We start from the raw sequence: 18,294 nt of genomic DNA on the forward strand, positions 1-18,294 counted from the left end.
GTGACTTACTTTGCGCATTTTCCTGGTAACATTACTCCTGTGCTCTTGTTTCGGATGATGCTCATGCTCATTTGTAAGCTGCAGATGTATGTTGGTGGTGGTGATGGGGCGGGGGGGGGCAAAGAAAGTCCCGCAATCTGTTGTGGGGTGTGCATGCGACGTAACAATAGATAGAGAGGCATGATGACTTATTAAACAGAGCCAACCTGCGGCGTGCCTTTTTCTCATTACCTTTTCAATTCCCTGCTTTAGAAAGGCGTCGGGTGCGCTGACCAAACTCTTGCCGTGTAATTCTCTCTCGGCCCGCTTTCATCAGCACTATTGGCTGGAGAAATATGAACCTGATTTTTATCTATCCGCCTGTATAAATTCACAAAAACCCTCGAGTTGCCCCCCCCCCCCCGCCCCAACAACACCTTCCCCCTCATGTGGAAGACGTCGCCGTGATGTGGCCACCACTATTGCTGATCCCCAGCATCCGATAAGGCTCCCTCTCTTCTTTTTTTTTTTTTTTGACAGGCATCTGACATGAGCCTTACAGACACTGCATTTTTTTTATACACTTGTTTACCGCATGAAAGCCCATCTATCTATTGCCTCGCACTCTTTTTCTCAATCCGGGGCATACTGTATATCGACGGCTACAGATGCTTGTAATTTGATATCATGACAATTAAATGTGTGCCGAAAGGAGGATAATAACAAAAACTTTCTTTTCACAGATAATGCTCACTTTTGATAAATTACGGCAAAACGTTTTTTTTTAAATTCTGGTTAAAAATGTAAACATACTGTATCAAAGTGTAAAATCCACAAAAAAAAAAGTTGAACCCCATGATATTTTGTGGGCCTAGTTCATCGGTTTCACTGTCAAAAATTTACGGTGTGACGTGGGTCAAATCGACCCAGTTGGAAAATCTGGAGGACAAAAAAACCCCCATCTTAAATTAAATTACATTTATTCTGTTGGGCATGAGTTTCTCTTTTTTTTTCTAAATTGTTAAAAAAATGAATAAACAATAATTTGTAAAGTTATATTTTGTTGATTTTGCTGTCGAGTGTGTCACAGTGACCCAGTTGAAAATCTACAGGGATTTTGTTGTTGTTATTAATCGACTCATTCTGATAGCCTTCCTCTTTATTTCCTTTGTTTTACTCTGCTTTGGACACAATTGGACCAACTGCACAGAGAAAAAAAAATAAATCAAGAAAAAAAATATAAATATATATTTTTTATACTCCTTTTTCTTTCCCTATTTAAAATTAAAGAACCAACATTTTGCCATTATAGTTTGGCTTATTAATCGTAAAGTAGGTCACACTAACCCTTTTGAAATTGATAATGGTGGGGATGGAAGGGGGGGGAAGACACATTTTGACAAATTGCTTTTAACGTATTTTTACCTGACGCTCTCCCACTACTCCACTAATAAACACAAATGTCCAAACTAACACGTTACACGAGTGACAAATGCCTTGAAATAAAAAAAAAGTGGTAATCAGACAGTTGGTGTCACATGTGCTTACTTTGAATACGTTCACTCCTCATCTGCTCTCATTTTCTCTGGAGTGCTTGCTGGCACTTTTGCCGCAGTATCCTGGCGTGGTTCTCTTTGAAAGTCTACCGCGACTGTGTCACTTGTGGGAGGGGGAAGCAGGGGAAAAAGAAAAAAAAACTTTCATCACGCATGGCTAGCTAATCAATTGAAATCCAGCTGCCTTCGCGCCCCCCCCCCCTCCCACTCCAAGCTAGGTTGTAACGTAGACTGGCTTTCATCAGCTCAGCCTGTTCTTAAAAAGAGAACTCCTGCTCTGATGAACATTTCTGTTTGAAACAGATACTTTGCTTCCATACCTATCTGGACTTTCAAACTCTCCAGTTGGGTTCATTTTATTTATGGGTATATAACAATGCAAATGATGGGGTTTTTTTCTATTATTATTATTAATGAAAAAGAGGAAACGAACCCTGACGTTTGTTTCTCTGCTTCATGTTTAAATCAAAGTAGCACAATGCCAATATTTTTGCTGTTTGTATTTTTTTTTAAGAAGAGGATAAATCAATTTCATTTGTAATTTTTACCAAAATGTTTTCTCAATATTGTCTAGTGGTGGGTGTGTCATCTGATCCATGCACATTTAATAATCCAAAAGTGTCACACCACTATTATATTCATCAAGGACATTAACCAAAAATTAAAATCCTGTATTGTTTTGGGGGTTTTTCTTTGACAGAGATCTTCAAATGGGTCAGTGAGATTTGGTTTTGTTTCTGGCTACAATATTGTGAAAATAAAATATTAAAGTACAAAGTTCCAAAACAATGTTATAGAAAAATGCAACATTTGGGGGGCGTAGGCAGAAGTTTCAAAAAATAAAAGAAGAAATCACAAGGAAAATAAAGTTGAATCTGTATTTTGTTTTTAGATTCTGAAATGGGTCATTTTAGATGTAATCATCAAGAAAATACACAATGCATTTTATCGGAATAAAAATATTGCTTGAGTCCTAGTTTTTTTTTTTAATTACTGGTAGATTCTTTTTCTCGTGCTCAAGTGGTTGAATGGAATTTGCTGTAAATTCAATCCTAAACAACATAAATATTAGTTTCAAATTTTAAAAAAATAGGAGTGAAAAGTTAAAAAAAAAGTTGAACCCAAATTTTGTAACAAGTTTTTTCTAGATTGTGAATGGGGTCAACTTGACATGTTTTATAATGAATAATCCAAAACTATTATCGTACTCTGTAAATCACTTAAATCGTTTTTCGCAATTTATTTATTTATTTTTTTTTTTAGATTTTACAGTTTCTCTTCAAACAAATGAAAATTATTTTTAAAAAACGACAACAACTCTATATCGTGGCTCGGTTTGATCGTCAAAAATTATAATAGCACAATACAAATTCCTTTTTGGTTTTTGAAAAATAATATGTATAGAAAGGAAGAATGCCCATAAGAGTCTTTTTTCCCCCCCTCCAGCTTTTAAAAGGGGTCAATTTGACGCACCGCATAACAGAAAAGTTAAGTGCTTTGCCAGCTGACTCCAAACTTTTTTCCATGTTAATTGCACAATTGGTTCACAGTTAGCTTACATATGAGTACATTGATTTTCAGCAACACATCACAGCATTTTTTTTTTTTGAAGAAATGAGATGATCCTAATTGTAAGGTTTTGACAAGACCTCACCGCGTGCATTTCCGCCCCCTCCCTTATTAACTCTCTGCCGACTGGCCTTACATCATTATTATTTCATATTTGCCATCTTCAGCTCCGCGGGGGAGAATATTATCTGCAATCATCGCTGTCGTCGTCCTGGCGATTCTCTTGGTCGCCTCCCAAATAAGTCATTTAGTTGTAAAGCAGCTTCATTTACTCCACCTATTCATTCGACCCCCCCCCCCCCCCGCCCTCCCCCAGCCCCGTCCAACCGTCTCCTTTCTGTCATATATCTAAATACAAATCTTCATTTTCTAACTGACAGCTTATTACCTCTGAGCACACATGCTGATAAATTTAATTCCGACGAGTTAGCTTCCATTTTGGGGCTTCCCATTTATCCGCTAATGTGCTAGCAGAGATGCTGGAGGACAAAAAAAAAGAAAAGAAAAAAGTCCTACACGCTTGTCCTGTAAATTTATGACATTTTGTATGCCATCATATTCTTTTTCAAAATCATTTATTGTTTTTTACAGGTGTTAAAAATTTGACTTTAGTCCACAAATATTGTGTGTTTTCTTCATATTTTTATGAGGGTTTTTTTCTATAATGACTTCTTCGTATTTTCGTCATTGTGACATGTTTTCACGCATCGGATGATATTGGGTCAAAAATGTAACTTTTGTGTTGTGATATTGGGAATCTTTTTTTTTTTTACTTTTGGGTTAGAAATATCACTTTATTTAAATACAGTAATCCCTCGCTATAACACGGTTCATCTTTCACGGCTTCATCCTGATTGGCTAAGGAACTGCAGACTAATGTTAACAGTCTCTGCGCCACAGTGCTCTCCAGCTTGCCAAATTTTCTAAAAACTGTCTGTTGTGTGGAAGAGACATTTAGATTTTTTTTTTTTTTATGCTCGGGTTTGAAAAAAAAGGTTTAATCTTTGATTTCAGTCACTACAGTATTGGATTGCATACGTAATAATTGTCGGAAATAAAGATGACTACTTCACGGATTTCACTTACCACGGGTTCTTTTTGGATAAAAAAGGAATTATCGTATTCAGATTTTTTTTCTTTATTACGATTTGTTTGACAAATGTGTAACTTTATTGTCATATCAGGGCTTTTTCTTATATAATGCAACTCTTTTGCAAAAAAAAAAATAGCACTATTCGTATCGTATGATTTTTGAATTTCTTTTAATATTGTGACTTTTTTGTTTAAAAAAATCAAATCTTATTCATGTAGCAGTGTGACTTTATAGTAATATATTTTACTGTAATTTTACTATTTATTAGTCATTTTTTTATGATTGTAATTATTTCATTTTGATATTTTTTCCTCAAATAAGACATTTTTCTCATTTTTTTCTTTCTTATCTCTCCACGTTTGGACTTTTAATGTTGCTTTGTGGCGCCTTTTTAAGATGGTGTTGTGGTTTCGTTTGAATGCACATTTGTTTGTTTGTTTGTTTGTTTTTTCCCCATCCACCGAAATCCGAACAGATGCACGCAGGACAACAAAAAAAAAAGCCTCCACAGTACATATTTTTATTCTGAATAAAAAAAAGTGGACAATAAACTTTCAAATTATCTTCAGATAATCATTTGCATTGTGTTTGTCCTTGCAGGACGGTGTGCGTGCGTCAGCCCGGGCTGCATTTTCTCAAGAAGTAAGTAAACTATTATTATTAGCTGTGATGTTGCTCCCTCACAGTAGCCATTAACAATGTGGCTAACGAGTCCCCATTAAAGGATGAAAGTGTTCTCAACAGGTACGAGAGGACACTGCTGCTTGGGAGCTGTGAATGCACACTCCTCTCTCAAGAAAGAAAAAGGAAAAGAGGCTCTCAGGAGGTAAAAGAACCAACCCCTCCACACCTCCTCTAAAAAAAAAGAAAATGAACAAAGGCTTGTGGCTTGTTTGGAAATGAAGAAACTTGGAGAAGTCACGGGCGGCCCGGTAGTCCAGTGGTTAGCACGTCGGCTTCACAGTGCAGAGGTACCGGGTTCGATTCCAGCTCCGGCCTCCCTGTGTGGAGTTTGCATGTTCTCCCCGGGCCTGCGTGGGTTTTCTCCGGGTGCTCCGGTTTCCTCCCACATTCCAAGAACATGCATGGCAGGCTGATTGGATGCTCTAAATTGTCCCTAGGTGTGAGTGTGGGCGTGGATGGTTGTTCGTCTCTGTGTGCCCTGCGATTGGCTGGCAACTGATTCAGGGTGTCCCCCGCCTACTGCCCGGAGACGGCTGGGATAGGCTCCAGCACCCCCCGCCACCCTAGTGAGGATCAAGCGGTTCGGAAAATGGATGGATGGATGGATGGAGAAGTCACAGCAAATACCGTTGAAAAAAAAATCAAATTGTGTCTGGACAAGGTTTCACACACCAACTGTCCACCTTTAATCAATATTATTCTTTTTTTTCCTACTGTATTTACTCTTTGGTGACGGTGTGGGTCAACCTGATTGATGTCAAGGCCCAAAAATCTAAATGTAATTGTAAAATTCAATTTGTGTTTTTCTCTAAGCGTCCTGTTATGTTGGAAATCAAATTGACCTGTTTAAGAATGAAAAAAACCCCAGTTTTTTTTCTTTTTATTATATATACATTTTAAAATATTTTGGTGAGGGACAAAAAGGCTGTCAGAATTTTTTATTTATTTTTGTTCTTCAATACAGCTCATGTTGACCCTTTTTTTGTTTTTTAGTGGACCAAAGATAACGGAGTAGTATTAAAATAAAAAAGGAATAATAAAATGCCTCCTGATTTGGTGCATGGATCAAATTTTCCCTTTTAATGCCTAACTGTAGTTAAAAGCAAATGTAAGGCTAATTAGTGGTGCTGTGTGCAATTACGGCTTTTGTGAGCAGACTCTCTGCCGCCGCACCATGCCCCCCCCCCCTTTTCTCTCTGTCTTGCTGCAGGACTTTTCCCCACTGAAAGGCTTCACGCTCGGATTAGCCGTGGCTCAATTGTGGAGAAAAAGTTCCTGCTAACTCGCGACATTTCTTTCACGCGTCTTCTCTTCTTCTGTTGTAATCCATGAAAACAAGATAATGCACAAAAATGTGCCTTTAGCACCAAAAATAAACAAACTCACCATTATAAAAATGCAAAATTCAGTTTTTTTTTTAGAAACGGGAAATAAATGGACAAAAGCAGCTGAATGTAAATAAAAACGATATGACAGTTTGTCAAATGAATTTATCTTTTTGTGCTTGTCTGCACAAGTTTTGCCAATGTTATCAGTAGTTTCTGCTCAAGAATAGCTTGAGGTATTTTGAGTGTAAATCCGTCCAAAGCTGCCAGACGCATACACACACACACACACGCATACGCATGTACGCAACATATGCTAAATACAGATAAGAGTATTCCTAATAGATCTGCAAAAAAAAAAAAAGTCTAGTCGCAGCGCAGCTCAATGGATGTGCTTTGAATGTAGTTGATAAGTTGGCTTAAGCTTGAATGCTGTAGCCCGATGCAACATTGTGCAACTGGGGCCCGCTCCATCACAAAACTCGCCTTCCAGTAAAGACCCCCTATCTGGGGGGGCGGGAGAGGGGGGATTAGAGAAAACCCTTCCAGATCAGCTCATGTGTTGCTATAATTTATGATTAGAAAGGGAGGAAAAAGCAGCGCGTCGGAAAATATATATTTTTGCCTTTATTTATCTATTTTGTTCCGGTGGAAAAGCGAAACTAGGGCCAGGGGGTGTTTGCTCACATTTTGTCCAGTTTTACTTTTTTTTTAAGCCTCTTAGTATTGGATTAATTCATAACACATCTTATTTTATCGCCAGTTTTGAAGCTGATGGGTGAAAACTGATTCGATTGATTGAATTATAGCAAGCTAGCTAGCTCGCTATAATAGCTATAATAGTAAACTAGCTATCTAGCTAGATAGATAGATAGATAACTATATATCGACAGACAGACAATCCCCCTGGAATCATTGTATATATTTCTTTATTCGTCAAAATGTTTGTATTTTTAAAAAAAAAGTAATTGACTTGACTTTTAGAGAACATTTATTTTAAAAAAAGAAATGCTTATTTTTTTTTCTGTGCTATATGAAAGTTTCCGGCGTGCGGTCGGTGAGTCAGGAGGGCATCTCTTGGCTGCCTCCTTAATAAGCTGCTTGTGCGGGCCTCTACTGTAATATATTGCAGCAATAAAGCAATTCCAAAGCCAGCCTGGCCTTTTGACCGGCGCTGAGAGTGTGGAAAGCAGCAGGCCCACCTCTGCTAACTAGGCTGCCTCTCTAATATGAGATACCTGTCCCTGGCTTTTCACAAGGTGGGGGAAGGGTATAGCAGGGAGGGGGGGTGGGTGAGGCTTAGCGCTTGATATTTTCATTTGGTCCCCGCAAGATGCCACCGTGCCGCTTTAATCTCGTGTTTGACGTCGACGCGCTCTGTTCATGAAAAGTCAGACTCAACTTTGACCCGAGGGAAGGTGCCGTCATAGAAAAATGACAGTGGTGGGTGGGAGAGAGGGGTGGGGTCTATACTTGACCACCTCCCATTGGCCTGCCAAAATCTTTCCCGTGGCCTTCTTAATCAGGTAGGACCCTTCCCTCTTAGCCACGGAGATGTATTCTCCCCATCCAGCTGCGACTTTCATTCCAAGTGGGCTCAGATATCCGCAGATAAAGACACAGGGAGGGGATCTTCAAAGGAGGCAGGAGATGCTGCTTAGTTTTTCTAATTGATAAAAAAATAACAATTTAAACGGTTCGAGCTGGGCGATGAATCCATTTCATCGATTACTGTGAACCCCTGTCTATTGCAAGGGGATACTTTACAGACCCACTTGCAATAGTTGCAAAATGCCTCACTTTGCAGGACCCTACAAAAAAAAATCTAAATATTGAAAATATATTTATAAATATATTTATTATACTTATTAAAAAATATCTGATGTATTCTTAAGAGGCAGGGCAAGGCTGCGTGAGCGTCTGGCTGGGAGCTGTGGTCAACAACAGCTCCTGCGTGATTCTGCTCATTGTGTTTACATTTTACGGGTGCCCCAGCGTTCAATAAATGGGTGAAAGGTGCACCGGTGACTGGAGCTGTTCTTTCGCACATTTGAGTAATTACCAGGCTTGACACAGATTTGATCAGCTAAATTGGATCGGCAGATTTTGTGCAAAATGATTTATCGGGTGCAGTGTTATAATGTGGCGGTTGAGCAATGATGTCATTGCAAAGTAAGACATGAGGGCAAACACACAATCTCGTTTATACCAAGGATCTTCTGTGAAGCCATCGTTCATAGTTTCTTTGCGCAGGTTTTTTAAAAAAAAATTCTTCCCATTATTTGTAAATAATCTTGAGAGGGTTTTTTGTTGTTGTTGTTTTTTGTGATTTTTCTTTTTTGGCGGGGCGAGTGTTTCCCCCCGTCCCCCGTGTATTATATGTTAATCAGTGTTTTGGATGAATTTTTGGGGTTCACTGTTTGTTTGTTTTTTGCCTATACTGTACTTGGGCATCTTCTGATCGGATCTGTTTGGTTTGGTTTGGTTTGGTTTGGTTTGTTTATTGAACATAAAACATATATACAGTAATAATTTGACAGAAAATAAGGTAGATAAAAAAAGAAAGAAATCAATCTTCATACAACACAGTTATTATGTTCAAGGGAGTAGGAAGAAGTAAAAAACTTATCTAGTCCTACCCCGTTATGTGATTGTATCTAATAAATCATTTTTATATCAATCAGAAAAGAAAAAAGTAAGAAGAAAGAAGTCTCCATTAAGGCTCATACTTTACCCTTAACCGTGATATTTTTACAACTTTTGGTTTGTATCGGGATTATATACTTCCACACCCTGACACTCTTGTGTCAATTTTCTCTTGTATTCATAATGGATATTTATATACCTTTCTCTATTTATCAACTTAGTTCTGATTTATCATTATATTTAATGTTTTGAATTTATCATTTTAACTCTGATTGATGTAGGTTGTTTGTACTATTTTTTTGAATTTGTTTTTGAACTCAGCAAGCGATTTACTCATTTTCAGGTCCGTTTCGAGATTATTCCACAGATTAACGCCTTTGATAGATACACTTCTTTGCTTGATGTTTGTTCTTGTTTTGAGTTTTTTGAATAAGTTGGTACCTCTTAAATCATAGCTGCTTTCTCGAATTTCGAAAAACTTCTGAATGTTTTGGCAGAGCAGGTTATTGTGTGCTTTGTACATTAATTGGGCGATTTTAAAGTCAACCAGGTCATAAAATTTCATCGTATTTAATTTGATAAATAGTGGATTTGTGGGTTCCGTATATTTTGATCTATTAATAATTCGAATTGCTTTTTTTTGTAGGTTGAGAATAGGGAGTGTGTTTGTTTTGCAGGCATTTCCCCATATTTCCACACAGTAGGTCATATATGGTAATAATAATGAAGTGTATAATGTATACAAAGATCTCTTATTTAGCACTTCCTTGGTTTTGTAGAGGATCCCTACGGTTTTGGCTATTTTTCTTTTTACGTTATCGATATGTGGCTTCCAACATAGTTTTGAGTCTATTACTAATCCGAGAAACTTGGTTTCATACGCTCTTTCTATCTCAATTGAGTTTACCATAATTTTAGCTTGGTGTTTGATTGGTCTTGTGCCAAAAACAATTAACTTCGATTTTTTCAGGTTAAGTGACAATTTATTTCTGTCGAACCAGTTTTTTAATTTGTTTAATTCGTTTTCTACGGTTGTCAGGAGCTGTTTCAGATTTATTCCAGAACAGTAGAAAGTTGTATCATCAGCAAATAGGACACATTTAAATTGTTTTGAGACCTTGCAGATATCATTTATATATAAGATGAATAGTTTTGGACCAAGCACTGACCCCTGAGGAACTCCGTGAGTGATTTTTAGTTGATTCGTTTTTTTATTGTTGAGTTGCACGTACTGATATCTGTTTTCTAAATAACTTTTTATCCATTTATAAGCTACACCTCTAATGCCGTATCTTTCTAGTTTTTTTCAATAATATACTGTGATCTATTGTGTCAAAAGCTTTTTTTAGATCTAGGAAAACCCCAACAGTAAATTCTTTGTTGTCTATATTAGTGGCTAATGCTTCCACAAACTCCATAACTGCCATTGAGGTGGTCCGTTTTTCCCTGAAGCCATATTGATTCTCACTTAACAGCGCATGCTTTTGTATAAAGCTATCAAGTCTGCGAGAAAATAGTTTTTCTAATATTTTTGAAAATTGTGGTAGTAGTGATATTGGTCTATAATTTGTAAACCGATGTCTTTCTCCACTTTTATAGATTGGAATAACTTTAGCAATTTTCATTTTTGATGGAAAGATACCAGCTTTGAATGACAGGTTGCATATGTGCGTGAAAGGTCGCACTACATATTCTATAATCTGCTTTATTATTGTCATGTCAATATTAAAGCAATCAGTTGACTTTTTATTTTTAAAAGTTTTTATAATATTTGATACTTCTTCTTGTTTTACAGCAGTAAGGAACATCGTGGAGGAGTTTTTTTCTACATATCTATCTATTTCAAACAAGTTTGTTGGATCAGGAATTTGTTTTGCTAGGTTACTGCCGATGTTGACAAAATACTCATTAAATTCAGTTGCTATTTCTGCAGTTTTTTCCAAAATAGTATTTTTGCCTTTGATAAAATACTCTGGATAATACATTTTTTTAGGACTATTTCTGATTACTTGGTTAAGTATCTTCCATATTTCTTGTGTGTTACTTTTATTCTGCTCTAATAGTGCATGATAATGATCTCTTTTACTGGTTCTTATAATATTTACTAGTTTATTTTTATAGGTCTTATATTTTTTTTCTGCTTCTTCAGTTCTCAATTTTAAAAACAATTTATATAAATAGTTTTTCTTTTTACATGCGTTTTCTATGCCTTTCGTTATCCATGGCTTACTTGGGTCTTTATACTTTTTGGAGACTTTAGTTAATGGAAAATGTTTATCATATAAAGAGATTATGGTAGACTGAAATACTTCAAACGCTGTATTTGGGTCTTCGTGATCGGTTCTATTTATTTAAGGTTGTTTAGTGTCAGCAGAATTCAAGCAAATCTAGAATTAATCACGGGGACGAAAATGATCTTTTTCCACTGGCAACGCACTGACCTCAAGTCATTTTCCAGTGTAAATGTGCATGTGTTCACCGCTAATGACTTCCTCGCAATAGCGCTGCTACTGCTTCTTCTTCTTCTTCTTCTTCTTCTTCTTCTTGGTGTTTTCCAATGCGGTTGTTGTGACGCGCGGCACACAAACAAGCCACTTCTCCGCCGCCCGCTGATTGACGGGCAGGATCAATTGCTCCCCATCGCATCCGTGTCAGTCTATTAGGGCGCCGGCCGCTCTAATGATAGGCTGCTCTCCAGCAGATTATAGAGCGCAGCCAACAAAGACTCGCCCGCTTGCCCGGCCGGCTATCATTGAGCAAAGCCTCATTTTCACTCACGGCGGGTAAACACACACACAGATTACAACGTGGAGGTTCATGTGGAATCGTCTACTCGTCTTTAATGGGGAATGAATTATTAATATGGTCGCATTAGTGAGAGACGGTTATGTTTCCTCGCTTTTCCAAGGAGGAAAATAATGATTTGATCCTCTTCTGGTTTTGTAAGCGTGCTCACTCGCAAAGACATTCTCAAAGTGTTATCGTTGTCTATTGATTATGGTAACATACATAGTATACATTTTAAAACACAGCAATAAGTCTTTACGCGGCGTGCATTTTATTTATTTTTTTCAGGAGTGAAATAAGGCTTTGACTCCCCGACAAATCAGTTAAAATTCTGTTTCCCAGAGATTGGCTGGTGCCCGTGTAACCAATTACTTCTCACAGTTGTTCTCGGAATCTCTGTAATGAGATAAAAGAGCGATCGGGGTCAATACCGTCGACCTACACAAGGCTGGAATGGGTTAGAAAAACATCAGCACAAGCCTTGCTGAGAAGCGAACCACTACTACCGCCAATCATTTTCTTCAAAGTGGAGGACACCCAAAATGACCATTTGCCCTCGGCTCGTGGTCCCACGGTCTCGTGGGGTCGGGATGATCCCGAGAAAGAAAAGGGAGCAGCCTCCAAAGATATCTCAGGAACATCCATTCATTCGAATTCGCTTTGGCACGTCCTGCAAACCGTTGCCGCAGTTGGTGATGAGATTGATTTGCAAAACTCTTGACGGAAACTGAAAGTCCACTTCAACTTTTCCTCGGCTATCGCTTGGAATTGGATCAATATGCTTCTTGAGACACAGGGGCCATCTCGATTGTTCTCGCTGAGAAAGGTTTTCATCCAAGGTTTTCGTTGGCCCCTCAACATTTACAGCGCTTTACTCTTTGGGTCACGCTCGCGTTTGTTCCGCCACCAAACGCAGCGGTCGAGGTGATGCCGCATTGCTCGACTTTGGGTTTCATTGGACCGCAGCACTTTTTTCTCCGAGCCTTCTCGGAGTTATTTAGATGTTCACTGACAAACTTAAAGCATGCCTGTAAACAGTTTCATGAGCAGGGAAAAACCGCCCGTGTAAAAATACAACCTGTGGGAGCCAAAAACTGGTTCGAGGTGCAGGGGGATCCAAGATTTATTTCACTCAAATGCGCATCTTGCGTGTTTTTCTGCACTTTTGACTGATGTCAATGACTTTGCAAGTGAGCAATCTTACAAATTCAGCAGGGGATCAAATAATTATTTCCGATGTGTGCGCGCGTGTGTGTGTGTGTGTGTGTGTGTGTGTGTGTGTGTGTGTGTGTGTGTGTGTGTGTGTGTGTGTGTGTGTGTGTGTGTGTGTGTGTGTGTGTGTGTGTGTCGCGATAAAAGCCTTTCCCCTGTTGGCACATATTGGAAGTCATCAAAACAACAGGTGCTTCCTTAAAGAGCCCCCCACCACACACACACACACACACTCCTCTCTGTGTAATTGTAGTTGTCAAGTGAACCCAACGCGGGCCCGCTCGCTGCCAACATGACTGCGGTCCAAACCAAGAAGTGCCAATAACGTTCAACCGGTGTTCCTCCGTTTTTACACTCCATCAAAGTTCGATGGAATTCATTGGAAAACAAAAAAACTATTCAACTTCCGGCAATCGGCGTTCCCTTCGCATTGACCTGGCGCACGGCGCATTCAATTACCTGTGGTAAAAATTGGATTATATGGGGGGATGTGGCGTACATCAACGGAGTACCTCGCCCTAAGTGGCGCTGTTGTGTCGCGTCGGAGTTGGAAAAAGATGACACGAGAACTCGAAGCGAGACAAAAAGACAAGGGGGGGGGCGGCTAATGAGACTGGTTAGCGATTCAAATTTATGGAAATGTTATTAATTACAGGCACCTATCTCTCACGGCGGCCATTTGGCGCTAAAGGTAATTACGGGTGACAGTGACAGACACGGAACAAGCCAAGGCGATCAAAGAAAACAGGAAAGTTGCGAGGCAAAGCGGGCCCGGCCGCGGGCTAGCGAGCCTCATTAAAGTCCCACTGTGTTGATCACCAATTAACCTGCTTTGTTTTTGTGCTTTTGATGCCAAGCCGACACTCCCCTCAGCTCGCGGGCCCCAATGGAGGTGGAGGGAGGCAGGGGGGGCCGTGAGTCGTAGGTGACCCGGTCCCGAGTGGTGCCCGATGGCGAGGCCAGAAGCGTTGATTGCTCCTCCTCGCAGGAAAGGAGTGACTGACAGCTTGGCGTTGGCCAGCCTCAGCAGGGAATAATTAAAGATGATATTTCGGTGAGCGTCATGTGCTGAGGAGATGGATTGACACAAACTGATTGTCTCATTTGCAGCCTTCTCGAATGAAATTAGAATATTTCGAAAGGGACGCTGATTGGATAAGAATCACGTTGGGCTAACACAAATATCTCAGGCGTAACATATTTCAAGATGAATCTCACAATCTCGGTGAAATTTACAAACTTGATATCTTTTAACAAAACTCCCCCCCGCCCAACTAGCATAAATTATTGTTTAAACCAGGGGTGTCAAACTCATTTTAGTCGCGGGCCAATTTGGAGTTACACCTTCCCTCGGAGGGCCGTTATGACAGTAAAACCACAAAATTAGCACTTGTACACAACAAATTAATAGATAACGAGTCAATTAAAATAGTGTGTTCAATTATTGTCCAAGTGAGTATAAACAGGCTCACAAAATTATTGCAAAATCTCAATGACAAGTATCACATGACAAGTTGATATTTCCGAACGGATTTTAGCAAGTTGACACACATGATTTGCTTTCGCGGCCACATAAAAGGACCTGGCGGGCCGGATCTGGCCCCCGGGCCTTGAGTTTGACACCTGTGGTTTAAACCAACACCATACAACTCTATATTTCAAATTTTTCTTTTATTACCCTTACAAATAATCAGCTGCAGATGATTTTAGTTAAATAAATAAATAACCTCGGCCTGCAGCCAAGACTCTTCCACTAATCACCCAGGCCTGCCTACATTCAAATTTTGTCTCTGGGTCAAACGATATCACTTCAGCATACTTCCTTGACACCAATAGACTGCCCGGAACGCGTTTATTAGAAGCGTGTCGTGGGGCAAATGAGCAAGGCATCAATGACTTGACTTCCATCACTTGGTGACTTCGTCTGGGCAGGCGTCTCATTTGAACTTTTTCATTTTTTTGTGCATCTGGCGGACGCATGACCAGCACCGATTACATCATCACAGTTTACCCGAAAACCGTTTTGCCAATGCTGTTGTTCTTTAGCGTAGATGCTCATCGCGAGAGAAATTTTATCAAGCTAATTATTTTTGAGCAGCTCACACGCGACAGCCTCGCTGGCAACAAATCCAGTTCTTAATCAAAGCAACAAAAAAACATGCTCGAAATGTAACAACCGTCGCACTTTTGTTTGTCTCGCGTCACCCACGTCAATCATTTGCCTGCTGTGTTCATAAAACTGTAAAAATTGACTTCCCGACTGATGACGTCACAGAATGCCACTGCAAAGTTCAGGCGTTCTTTGTTTTTTTTTTTGTTGTTTTTTTCTTTCTTTCCCCACACCAATGACGATATGAAAGTGCTTTAATTGACTGGGGCTCAGAGAGGAAGATTAGCGCTTAGATGGAGATGAATAGGTGAGAAAATCTCCGGGCTGATTAGACGCCAACAAAATGGGTGGCCGCTCTCAACTTTTATTATGCTGCGATGGAGGTCATATTTAAAATGAGAGCTTAGCCGCTCCTCACAATATTGCTGGATTATCAGCTACCTGCTACCCTGGCTTCGGGTCGATAAGAGTTTGACTGCATTTCAAATTAATTTTCCTCAGCTTTACAGCCTCCTATCTTGTTATTGATCATGCCGTTAATCCATAACCAAGCTCATCCTTTCCCCTGCGGAACAAGCGGGTGGGGCGGGGGGGGGGGGGGGGGGGCTCAACGTGGGGAGGACCGACTAAGAACTCGAGTAGACGTACAAGTTCCTCCTTCAGTCCTCGCATTGATTTCCATGACAGCGGGAGCTCGTCACACCTCGGCTCCTTTATCTGTTTGTCTTCTCCAACAGAGGGACCTCCGCTGCGGGTGAAATGTAGCCCGTGACCCTCGACCCTCGGGGTCCGGCATTTGTCTCCAGTGCAGTGACCACAAACAACCCCTGGTTTTGCTGTAAATGTCAGCGCGGCGCCGTCTCCGCCCTCTCGCCTGTGAAGCACAATGCTGCGCTCAAGCTGCACTAATGGGACACTTTGATGGCAGCGCCATCATCACTTGTCCTGTTTGCTTGATAGCCGGGCATCCACTTGCTGTCTCTGGTGAGCTCTCTTCCAGTGCACCATGTCCTAGTGACACCCAAAAAAATATATATATATAGATAGATAGATAGATAGATAGATAGATATCGATAGATAGATATACTTTTTTTTTGTGGTGGTGGGGGGATAGCACAAATGTTCACAGGTCTAAAGTTGACGTCACCTGTTCAATTTAATTTAAAATCTATATATATTATAATTTATTTAATATACAATACTAAGTGTATTTTTTTAAATATATACCAAAAATATATACAGTTTTTTCATTCTTTCCCCCTCTATTTGCTTCCAAACTTTTTTTTTTTAATGAAAATATATGCCGTAATTTTTAAACATTTTTAATTGATTTTTTTTTGGGGCATTTTAATGGAGGACAACTGGGTAAACGAAATAATAAATGAAAGTCAAGGCATATTTGCACATTGTTCACTTGGGTTTTCTTTCGTTTACCCCTTTCACGTACTCTATAACCAGATCAACTGTCCACTGTCGTAACCGCTGTCCCCGAAAGGGTTAAACCTCCAGAAAATAATGATAAAATGAAACTTGATGTTGGACTACCTAAATATACAGTATATTTCGGTTATTTTAGCTGACGCAGTAACATTTGTCCTTTAAGAAACAATGATATCACTCATCATTGACCCCCCCCCCCCCCCCCCCCCAGATGATCAGAGGCTTAATCTATTAACACGGGTCAGTGTGACTGGCAACATAATTTGGATGATGAATAAATATAAATAAATCTTTTTTAAGAGAAATGTGGACAGAAGGGGTGAGGAACTTCCTGTGCGTGGGCCATATCTTGTCTCCAAGATGATTGCCCTGCAATACCGTTCTAAAAACAGATAAAACCGCAGCGATTATGTTTGTTAAAAAAAAGGACTACAAGCCATTAACCCATATCAGCATGTTTTTTGGAGCATCATCATAATAATAATAATTATGACCCTCAGAGGACCTTTGTTTTTTGGTTTTGATTTTTAATTTTTTTTTTTTGTAAAATGGCCACTGGATAAAAAAGTCACTTCTGCTGTAAATATTGCTGTTGAGGTGCAATTAGTTGGGAAAAAACCCCCCCGGCCCAAACGCACCTTTTGAAAAACTGGCAATGGCCACTGATGCAGATGCAAAAGCTTCCCCATCTCTGCAGTAAATGCAATTAGCGTGCAATTAGTCGCATCTGATATGAATGAAAAAGCACAATGGATGTCAAATTGCGACTAAATAAACCTTTGATTTTCTTTTAAATGCTTAACCCTTTCAGGGACAGCAGTTCCTGCAGTGGACGGCCCATCATCTGATCAGGTTGCAGGTTATCATTATTGGTGCAGGAAAGTGTTAAATGGCATCGGTTTGGGAACCTTCCATTCTGTTAAGTCTGAGATTTCCTTCTTTTTTTTTTAACTGTCCGTGCTGGTCCAGTTGTCAGTTGTTGTGATTCATGGTGGGAAGACATTGTTTGCAATGCATCCAGTTTTGAAGAACCGTGTCACACACCCCCTTCCCCCACATCTCCACCCAGCCCTCTCTCCTACAAACACCCACCCACACACATACACACACACGTTCCGTCATCGGCGGGCCTCCCGAGGTCGACGTCTGTGCGTTGGGACTCCATTGTTGCCCACCGCTGGATAATGCCCTTATTAATTGTACCTCTTTGTAAGGTGTCAGCTGCAGCGTCCGATTGAGATGGATGGATCTCTGGAGTGCGCTCGCTCTTGCCGCACAGCCTGCAACAGCGAGCGGCCGCCGGGCCGCGGCGCAGCGCGTCACCCAACCGCTCAGATAAATGCATTTGTTTTTTGTTAGTCCATCGAAAGAAACATCATTTTATCCATTGATTGTTTTGCGCGCGTCCTGTAGTTAATTAGGTGCATTGAGGTCTCTGAGGTGATCAACACCATTGACATCAAATCCTTTCCCTCTCATTAAAGGAAACAAAGTCATTCCAGTTCATTGATGCACATTCTTCCCGGCCGACGCTGGTTCGAGCTGCACTCCGGATGGCCTGGTCCTCCTGGGCACAAACGTTCAGGTCTGATGGGAAACGCACTCAAACTCGTTTTGTTGTTGTTGTTGTTAGATGAATGAATGCTTTTTGTTTATGCGATTGATGGTCTTTATCTGTTGGTGGTGAATCAAGTTGTATGATTTTGTTTTTGCGTTAATGTTATACATTCACCTTAGTTTCAAAGGGTGAAATTTGGATTTAGATGGATTGGATCATTTTTAGGGAAAAAACAAAAATCTAAACATCAATTTCAGGTTTATTTGATAAATATTACTAAATACATTACTACCGATACATTTATTATTATTTTTTTTAATATTATTGTCAGTCTC

At 39.8% G+C, this 18,294-nt stretch overlaps 1 long non-coding RNA gene across 4 annotated transcripts in view; it reads left to right on the forward strand.

Moving 5' to 3' along the window:
- Positions 1-18,294, forward strand: part of LOC147206537 (uncharacterized) — a 132,374-nt gene that overhangs the window by 108,464 nt on the left and 5,616 nt on the right. For all 4 annotated transcript variants that reach the window (XR_015100753.1, XR_015100754.1, XR_015100751.1 and 1 more), the window contains 4 exons: positions 4,798-4,839; positions 4,942-5,023; positions 15,699-15,945; positions 17,616-17,986. This is a non-coding gene — a long non-coding RNA (uncharacterized LOC147206537). The remainder of the gene's footprint in view (positions 1-4,797; positions 4,840-4,941; positions 5,024-15,698; positions 15,946-17,615; positions 17,987-18,294) is intronic.

This window comes from Hippocampus guttulatus, chromosome 4 (genome assembly GCF_054856545.1).
Source record: "Hippocampus guttulatus isolate MCC_2025c chromosome 4, RoL_Hgut_1.0, whole genome shotgun sequence".
Classification (NCBI taxonomy): domain Eukaryota; kingdom Metazoa; phylum Chordata; class Actinopteri; order Syngnathiformes; family Syngnathidae; genus Hippocampus; species Hippocampus guttulatus.